At 41.4% G+C, this 10,204-nt stretch overlaps 1 non-coding gene across 1 annotated transcript; it reads right to left on the bottom strand.

The window, feature by feature from the left end:
- Window positions 1-9,727: 9,727 nt before the first annotated feature.
- LOC111762894 (small nucleolar RNA U3) lies at window positions 9,728-9,942 on the bottom strand. Its single transcript, XR_002795896.1, has one exon. It is a non-coding gene; the product is annotated as a small nucleolar RNA U3 (small nucleolar RNA).
- Window positions 9,943-10,204: the final 262 nt, after the last annotated feature.

The following is a 10,204-nucleotide window of genomic DNA, read 5'->3' as shown; positions in this document are numbered from 1 at the left end:
TGTGTTTGCAAACCCTTCGAGAGTAATACCTCCATCAAGAAAGTGCTTAAATAAAAACTGAATCACTGCAATTTTCAGGTTGAGTAATAAAGTGTGTGAAATTGCAGTGGCTAATATATGCATTTAATGAAGACTATCTGTCTTCTTGCGGGAGCTCCACCAAGCCATTTGTGACGAAGTAGATGTAATGAGGAAACCAACATTGTTCTATGTGGTGTGAAATCCCCAAGCATCTCCTAGTACCATCCATTAATCAGCATATAGTTAGTGTCGCCTGTTTGCCCAATTCTAGGCTAAGTGCCTCATGGGCTCCAGTCACAGGGGACTTTTGGTCAAGTCGGGGGACAAAGACTGAGACCCACAGAGGCCCTGGGGTCAGACGGAGGGCTTTGGAGTTAGTCGTGGTCTGGGTCCAGCTTCTTTAGGGCTTTCTGAACTGATTGGGGTGCATGCTGAATGGGAATGCCTGGGCTAATGACCCCTACAGACCAGGGCTATTACCAGGCTTTTCAGGCATTATTGTCGTGATGATGATGATGATGGCGATGACGCTGACACCAGCCAATAACGGAACGGTTACTACCTGCCTCTCCAAAACTTTGGGACCACAGAGACTGTGGATGTGGTTGGGAGAGACCAGGATACGTGGATGCGCTCGGCTGAGTGAGGTCCCCAGAATGACCCTGTCCTAACCAGGACCTGTAAACGTGCTCCCTTCTATGTCAGAAGGGGCTCTGCCGATGTGGGGAAAGTCTGGGTCGTGAAAGGGGGAGGGTATTCTGGACTAGCTGGCTGGGCCCAGGGTCACCCCAAGGGTCTCTTAAGAGAAAACATAGAGGAGATACAAACTTGGTGGTACCCCTGGGACCCCTCCTCTTCTCACATGTTTCTCTTATGTGTTGCTTTTGCTTCCGGACCCTCAAAACGTGCTCTCCCACTGGAGCCTCTTGCCCCTCTACCCTCTGCCTTACCGTGAGCTGGCATCAAAGCCCCTTGCAAGAGAGGGGAGTGGGAGGTGGGAGAAAGGGAGTGAGAGGGCCATTTCTCTCCGGCTGGCAAGGGGCGGGCAAATTTGAGCAATGCTTATGCATCAGTCTGGCAGTCTGTATGGACATTTAATAAGCTGCATACACAGGGTCACATACAATCCTGCCTGAGTTCTGAGAGAGTGGCCCGTTCAGACTCCTACTCAGGTACAGCCGGGAGTGGCGGGAGGCTTCCGGGCGGTCTCTGGGGATGGTTGCAGGGAGAGGGACGCTTGGGCACTGGCCACTCCCCTCAAGGACAGTGAGCATCCAGAGTCAGGGTGCTTTAAGGGCCCACGATGCCTGACAAGCTCTGCAGTGCTGTCCGCCATGCCCTGGCCACTGTCAGCGCTTTACTCTGCCCTCTTCCTGTAGTTGGCCACAAAAGTAGGGTCTGCCCTGCCCCTGCTCTGCGCTGCACCACTCTTCTCAGCTACTTGGCTGTTCACTTCCTCTTCTTCCCATTATTATTTTTCTTATATCTTCCCGTTCTTTCCCCTAATATTTTTCCTAGACCCCTCTAGAATCCCATAACTGTTACCAGCAATGGGTGTGAAGAGATTCGTTTTTCTTCTGGCTGGGACATAGCAACAATCTTTGAATCTTTGCCCAGTTTTATTCTCAAGTGATGAAGTCTCTGGGGATTCGGAGAAATCCCAGGGGACTGAGGTCCCCACGTGCCCCACAGAGAAGTGAGTCAACACCCTACCCCGACTTTCTGGCAAGTGATGTTTCCGATCTTTGGTGGCGATGGAATGGTTGAGCGCTCTGCAAACTCTGGGATAGGTGTGGAATTGGGAGCCGTACGAGATTAAGAATGTGTGATCAAAAGTCAACGCCGCAAAATATCTCAATCTACATATAATACCATATAATATAATAAAAATGCTTTTTGACCTGAATCAAAGGGGAAATGGAAAGGACAAGTGAGTTTATATGACTATGAGTCTCCAAAAAGAGCTGGGAGGTTATCAGAGGGATTGCACTTATGCACACCTGAACAGAGTCCCAGAGACAGATAAAGTAGATACAACCCTGGGTATTGGTTCTTCTGAGGGCTACAGAGACCCACAGGTTCTATGGTCATAGCAGATGGAGTTTGGTGCCAAGTCATTTGGCCGTACTTTGGAGTTTGTGTTTCTATGTGATGGAGCTGGACTCAGATGTGATCTTTGTTCACAAGCCTGTCCTATTACTTTTACCAGAACTGTAGTTGGTGCTGGGGTTTAATATATACTCAGGGGACCTGAATCTCTGGACTGACCATGTGATAGCCAGGCCCTGAGCATCAACAGACTTCAGCTCCTACACTCTGGTTCATTGGACTTACCTCACTCAGCCAACATGGAGTTGAAGAAGGTCAACTACCACACCATGGAGCCAAGAGTGCCTACAACTGAAAGCAGGAGGATTGCATCCAGCATCCATGTGGAATCTAAGCCCCCTCTTGTTACAGATGTGGAGTGGACACAACCATTCCAAGGTCCACAGGATGGAGGAATAGAGTATGGATTAGACTGACTTACTGATAATCTATTCATGAACTATTGTGATTAGTAATCGAAGAAAATGTGGCATTGGTGTGGAGAAAGTGGCCATGGTGGCTGCTGGGGTAGGGAGTGGGAGGAAGAGATGAGATGTGGAGGTGTTTTCGGGACTTGGAGTTGTCCTAGGTGATGCTGTAGGGACAGTTACCGGACATTGTATGTCCTCCCATGGCCCACTGGGTGGAACGTGGTAGAGTGTGGACTATGATGTGGACCATTGACCATGAGTTGCAGCACTACTCAGAGATGTATCCACCAGATGCAATGAATGTCTTGTGATGATGGAGGAGATTGTTGTTATGGGGGGAGGAGTGGGGTGAGGGGGGGTGGGTGGTGTATGGGGACCTCATATTTTTTGAATGTAATATTAGAAAAATAAATAAAGACAAAAAAAAAAAAAGAAGCTAGTCACACACACACAAAAGTTAATGCAGAATTGTGTGGGAGAGAGTTAAACTGCAATGTGAACTATGGTGCATGCTCAGTGGCAGTGCCCCAGGATGCATTTATCAATTGCAATGAATGTGCCACACTAATGATGGACGCTGTTTATGTGGGAGAGTATGAGAGGTGTGGGGAGTGGGGCATATGAGAATCCCTATATTTTCTGTGTAACATTTATGTAATCTAAGTATCTTTAAAAATTAAAAAAAAAATCTGTTATTAAAAAAAAAGCAACTGGTAGATTGTTTTAGGTGTCCAGGATTACTATTAGCCTAATGAAAGTGCCACACAAGGGTGTTTGGCACCAAGAGAGACCAGTAATCAAATGCTTTCTTAATGCCATTCAAAGCATCATTTACCATCCAGGACAGTTTTATTATCAGTTTTAGCAGGACGTGAGAACTACTGCAGTATTCTAAAGGGCCTGAGAGGACTCTGCTGATGAACGGCAGCTGTGAGATACCCGCAGAGCAGCTGCAGACCCAGGAGGAGCTTGGAAGGTGAGTGCTAAGCACATACCTTGGCAGCAGAGGTCCTCATCTGAAGCAAAGATGGGAGGAATCCAAGTTTAGAGAGCAGAGAGGAGAAGCAAAGTCTCAGTGGGCAGCGCTTAGGTCGTAAGACATTTGGGCAAAATGATATATAGCACTTACGAGAGGTACAAGGTAAGACTAGTGAACCCAGCACCCATAGACCCCCACCCATCTTCTGAGACAACCTTTGAAACCTGCTGTGGGCCTCTTCCTGCTACTTTCACCCAGTGCAAGACCCTATGTAAGATCATTGCTAAATTTTATTTTGTTATCAGCAATCCTTGCCTCTTTTAATATTTTATTATATACATACCAATCCCTAAACAATTTAGTTTTATAAAGTTGTGGCATTTTATAAAATTGTTATCATTCTCCATGTGTTCTTCTGACTTGTTTTCCTGCTTAATGTTAATTTTATGAGATTTGTCCATCGTGATGAATAGAAGGAACTATAGTTCATCCATTTTTACTGTTTTTTAGCATTCTTTAAAATGGATACAGATTTATCCATTTCTTTGTCAATGGATCCTTTTTAGATTTTTTTCTATTACAAATGATGCTGCTATGAAAATTCTTGTACTTGTTTCCTGGTGCATAAAAGCCAACACTTCATAGGGATATGGAAATATGCATATGCATACTTATCTTTCAGGGTATAGGGTATGTAAAGCTTTCAATGTAATGATAATGCCGATTTGTTTTCAAGGTGATTGCACTATTTTACATTCCCATACCAAATTCGAATTGCCTCTCCTTTCCCATCAGCAGTTACTACTCTAAGATTTTTTAGTTTTCCTCCATCTGATGGGTATGAAATGCTGTCCCTCTGTGGTCCTACCTAGCATTTCCATAATTTTTAGTGAGGCTAGCTATCTTTTCATGTGTTTATTGCCTCTTCATGGTTTCTATTTTGTGAAATATTTGTTTGAGATTTTGGCCTATATTTCTATTGAGTTGATTGTGCTCTTTTTTATTGTTTTGAGGGATTATTTACCTATTTCAGATACAAACTTTTATTGTTTTTAATTATTGTAAATATAGACAATCTCATGCTTTATGCTGTTTTATGAGCAGATATATTTTTTTAAGATTTATTTATTTGTTTCTCTCCCCTTCTCCCCCGCCCTAGTTGTCTGTTCTCTTTGTCTATTTGCTGCATCTTCTTCTTTGTCCACTTTTGTTGTCAGCGGCACAGGAATCTGTGCTTCTTTTTGTTGTGTCATCTTGTTGTGTCAGCTCTCTGTGTGGGCGGTGCCATTCTTAGGCAGGCTGCACTTTCTTTCGCGCTGGGCGCCTCTCCTTACAGGGTGCACTCCTTGCGCATGGGGCTCCCCTATGCGGGGGACACCCCTGCGTGGCACGGCACTCCTTGCGTGCATCAGCACTGTGCATGGGCCAGCTCCACACAGGTCAAGAGGCCCGGGGTTTGAACCACGGACCTCCCATGTGGTAGACGGATGCCCTAATCACTGGGCCAAGTCTGCTTCCCATAGATATTTTTTATTTTAACATAAATTTATCCATCGCTTCCTTTATAGTTGTGCTTCTTTTTCTTGTTTAAAAATCACTTCCTACTTCCAATTCATAAATATATTTTCCTAATTTTCTTCCAAAGGTTTTACAGTTTTCCTTTCACCTGTGTGTCTACAGTCATCAGGCACTGGCTTTTTACTAAGGTGTGAGGTAGTGCTACCGAGCACAGAAGTCAATAGTATGAGATTTTGAGAAAAGAAAGGACTTTATTTTGAGATTGACCAGCAAGAAGACAGGAACAGAGCTGGACTCTGCTTCCCTCCCATGTGGCCGGGTGAGGTCTACGTTATATGTGTTAGGAGGAATGAGGGTGTCTCAGAGCCCAGGTGCTAAGCCTTAGCTTATGGGTCCTGGCAGAAGCTCTACATAGGAAGTCATACATTGCATGACCAAAAAATAGCAGCCTAAGCGTGTAAAGAAGGGGGTGCTCCTTGGGTAGGTTGCTTTCAGTCAGTTAGTAGGGAGTGTGCAAGTATGGTCTAAGGGAATCTCTGAGAACCAGCTTGTTGGGGCTGGGGTAGACTGACCATAAGGGGCTCAGGTTATAGGAAGGTCATAGAGCGGCTAAGGATGGGTCAGTAACAACTGTGAGTGCGGGGTAATGAGCTGGTTGCGACAGTTTCGGTAGGAAGCCATGAGGATGATAAACTATCCCAGGACTCTTTATTGAACCGGTTGTGTGCTGTTTGGTAGCTGCTCTTTATCAGGTTAAGAAATTCTAATCAGAGGTTGTCAGAAACTTTACTCATTATTTAATGTTGAACTTTATAAATTCTTTTTTTTCGATCTATAGTGTTAATCATAGTTTTTGTCATTATTTAAATTAGTAAGTATCATTTAATGTTAAACAATTGGATTCCTGGCATAAACCCAGGGTTTTGTGTTGCTGAATTCTCTGTGTTAATATTTGTTTAAGATTTTTCTTCTTAGACTGGTGCAAAAAGATTTGCAGTTTTGCATTGTTGAAATTTGCTGTTTGATATTGGAGAATACATTCTTCAATAAATGTGGTTATGCTATACATTAATTTAATGTACATTTTTCGCTTTATGTTTTTTTTGCTAATGATTTATTACTTGCTGCTTATTTTATATTTATTTTATTATAGACTATGGAATTGATGTTAGACAAAAAGCAAATTTGAGCTATTTTCTTATTTGACTTTAAAATGGGTTGTAAAGCAGCTGAGACAACTTGCAACATCAACAATGCACTTGGCCAGGAATTGCTAATGAACATACAGTGCTGTGGTGATTCAAGAAGTTTTGCAAAGGAGATGACAGCCTTGAAGATTAGGAGCATAGTGGCATCAGAAGTTCACAACGACCAATTGAGAGCAATCATCAAAGTGGATCTTCCTACAACGACAGGAGAAGTTGCTGAAGAACTCAACGCCAACCATTCTATGGTTGGTTGACAGCTGAAGCAAATTGGAAGGTGGAAAACCTCGACAAATGGGTCCCTCATGAGCTGACCAAAAATAAAAAAATCATTGTTTTGAAGTGCTGTCTTCTCTTATTCGACACAACGACAATGTACCATTTCTCAATTAGATTGTGACGTGTGATCAAAAGTGGATTTATATGACAGCTGGAGACAATCGGTTCAGTGGTGGGCTGAGAAGAAGCCCCTAAGCACTTCCCAAAGCCAAACTGGCACCAAAAAAATGTCATAGTCCCTGTTTGGAGGTCTGCTGCCAGTCTGATCTACAGCTTTCTGAATCCCAACGAAACCATTACAACTGAGAAGCGAGCGCAGCTAATAGATGAGATGCACCAAAAACTGCGATGCCTGCAGTCCACATTGGTCAACAGGGCCCAATTCTCCATGACAAAGCTGACTGCATGTTGAACATCCAAGGCTTCAAAAGTTGAACAAACTGGGCTATGAAGTTTTGCCTCATCTGCCATATGCACCTGACCTCTCGCCAGCTGACTACCACTTCTTCAAGCATCTTGACAACGTTTTGCAGGGAAAACACTTCCACAACCGGCAGGATGCAGAGAATGCTTTCCAAGAGTTTGCCGAATCCCAAAGCACTGATTTTTACGGTACAGGAATAAACAAACTTATTTCACATTGGCAAAGTGTGTTGATTATGATGGTTCCTATTTTGATTAATAAAGATGTGTTTGAACCTAGTTATAATGATTTAAAATTCATGGTCTGAATCCTCAATTCCTTTTGCACCAATCTAATACATTCATGAACCTGTCATTTTTCTTTCTTGTACCTTCCTTGCCAGGCTAGCCTCATAAGTAAGTTAAAATTTTTTCCTGTTTTTCTCTTCTCTGAAGAATTTGTACAAGACCTGAATGATTTCATACTTGAAGATCTGGTAGAACTTGCTAGTTAAACTATGAGGGCATCAAGTTTCCTTTTTGAATGGATTTTAAAGAAACGGTCCACTTAATGATTGAAGGTTATTCAGATTTTATATTTCTTTGTGAGTAGGTTTACTAAGAATATTCTCTTTAGCTATTTGTCTAGTTCATCTTATTTTTAAATTCATTGACATGGAATTGTTTGTAGTGGTTTTGTATCCTTTTTCCCTGTGGCATCTATAGGTACATTATTTAAAAATTTCTAGTATTTTTATTTTCTCTATATTTATGGTGAATCACTGCAGAGGATTAATAGCCTTTATTAGTCTTTTCAAACAACTAATAATGCTTTTTGATTTTCATTGCAATTTTGGTAATTTTTCATTATTTTCTTCATTTTAAATTGCATTTCTCTGCAGCTTTGGGGATGATTTTTCTCTTTTAACTTCTTGAAGATGATGATGATGGTGATAGATAAAGAATACATATTAAAGGCTTACCAGACTGTGTTCTAGATGTTCTACATATATCTACAAATATTAACTCATTTAATCTACATAACTATCTTAAGAGCAAGGTACTATTTTTATACACCTTTTTTGTATCAGGAAACTGAGGCTCAGAGGGAGAAAATTATTCCACAACGGCACACAACTGTCAAGTGCCAAAGCCGAGATCTGAAGCAGACTTTTGTCTCCTAATTCAGCACTATGCTTTACTCTCTGAAAGAGTTCAGCTTGATGCATGCCTGACAGATTTTTTTGCCTTTCTTATTTTGTTTTTCCTAAAGCATTTAAGGTATAAATATCCTTCTGAGAACTGGCTCAGCTTCATTGCCTAAATTTAGGTATATGTTAAATTAAAAAATTCTCTAAGCATTTTGTCATTTCAGTCATGATTTCTTCCATTACGCCTGAATTATTTAGAAGTGTGTTTTAATTTTTAAAGATATGGGCTTTCCAAGATTATTTTTTTGTTATTTATTTCTAAACTAATTATATTATGATGAGAAAAAAGGGATCTGTATCTTGCCATTAACTTGAAAATGTGTTGAGATTACTCCATGAGGTAGTGGGAACTCAGTTTCTGAAAATATTCTGGAGGCCTTCGAAAAGAAACTGAGCCCTGCCAGCGTGGGAACGAGTTCTCCAGAAGCCCTTTAGATCCAACGTTTTACTGAATTGCTAAAATCTCTCACAACATTACTGTTTTTTTTTTCTTTCCCTTTTTGCATCCATATCTATCAAAGCTAGAGACATGAATGCTAAATTTATGTCAATAAAGCGGATTTGTAAATTTCTCCTTTTAGTTCTGTCCATTTTTGCTTTATATATTTAATAGCTTTGTTGTTAGGGTCATAGAATTTTGAAATTTTTGTGTCTCCCTGGAACCTTTAACCTTTTATTGTTATGGAGTCTCCTTTTTAAAAGAAATCTCTAACTGTGCTCCTGGCTTCAAAGTACACTGTTATCATAATTTCTTGTATTTAGTGAGTGCCTGATAGGTGTTTTTTTCCCCATGTTTTTATTTTCAACATTTTTTGACCTCAAGTTTTAGGTGTAAGTCTTTTGGCAAATGTATATGGTTATATTTTAAAATCTTATGTGACAATGTTTGTTTTTGGGAGACTTTATTCCATTCATCTTATTGTGATGACTGATAAAACTGGAATCATTTCCACTTCGTTATTCTATTATTTCTTAACATTTTTTTAAGTTGTTGATGGTATTTCATTACTTCTCTGAATGTTCATAACCTTTAGTCGATACACATTTTAACTAAATTGCACAAGTCCACACTCAGCTTCCAAGTACCTGTTAAAATCCAGGTTATCAGGTATCATATAGAAGAGGATTCCTGAGGAAGGAGATTCAGAGGAAGACTTTTGCAGAGTTCAGGGGAATGGGGTATCTTAGGGGAGGCCAGACGTGACTTCTTTAGGGAGAGATGAGCTTCTGTGGGTCAGAAGTTCAGTCTGTGCCTAGTTCGGGGGTAACTTTAGATAGGAAAAAAAGAAAATGGTCTAAAAAACGCACCTAAGCGGTAGTGAGGGAAGATGCTCAGTTCCAGGAGAGGATTCCTTAGGATTGTGAGGAAAAAGTTTGCTCCACTACCAAGCGCAAAACTAGCTCACGGAACGCTGGTCCATGCTGAGTCAAGTAGAAGTTAGATGGCAATGTGCCTAGGAGAGGTAATACGGAGCATAAGTGAAAACCTAGAAACTGGAGAGAAAAAGAAAGAATAAGGGATAAACTTAGAACATTGGAGTAAGAAGCCTGCAGTAAGTATTAACACTAAAGGAAACACCTGTGTAAATGAAACCCACTCAGACTGCGTGCCTTCCTCTTATTCCTCTAAAATGGGAGAGGAGAACGATCATCAGCGGCAGGAGGAGGTGCAAGGAAGCAACACCTAGAGCCAGCTGCACGCCCAGGAGATCGACTGCACCTGCTCCTTGTGACTCTCGGTGCCCTGCACGTTCAGAGAACCTTCTCCAGTAATAAACTATAGAAATGACCCCTGAAAGTATCGTCTTTTAACTTTATCTAATTTTACCCTCTACCTAATGAAGGCCATTGCTAATCAATATCTTTACCACCTGCCTGAATGATGCAAGAACCTTACAGTATTGTTTACTCCCATCATCCCCTCTTGATACTACAAATTTCTCTCCAGTATTTTAGTTCTGTTGTTTGTCATATATAATAGAAAGTACATGTAGACAATAAACAGAACAAACCAGTACAAACCAATGAGCTGTCACGCATGAGCATGCAGGTATAAGCACCACCCATGTC

The sequence above is a fragment of the Dasypus novemcinctus genome, chromosome 6 (genome assembly GCF_030445035.2).
Source record: "Dasypus novemcinctus isolate mDasNov1 chromosome 6, mDasNov1.1.hap2, whole genome shotgun sequence".
Classification (NCBI taxonomy): domain Eukaryota; kingdom Metazoa; phylum Chordata; class Mammalia; order Cingulata; family Dasypodidae; genus Dasypus; species Dasypus novemcinctus.
This window is presented reverse-complemented; position numbering and strand designations above follow the sequence as displayed.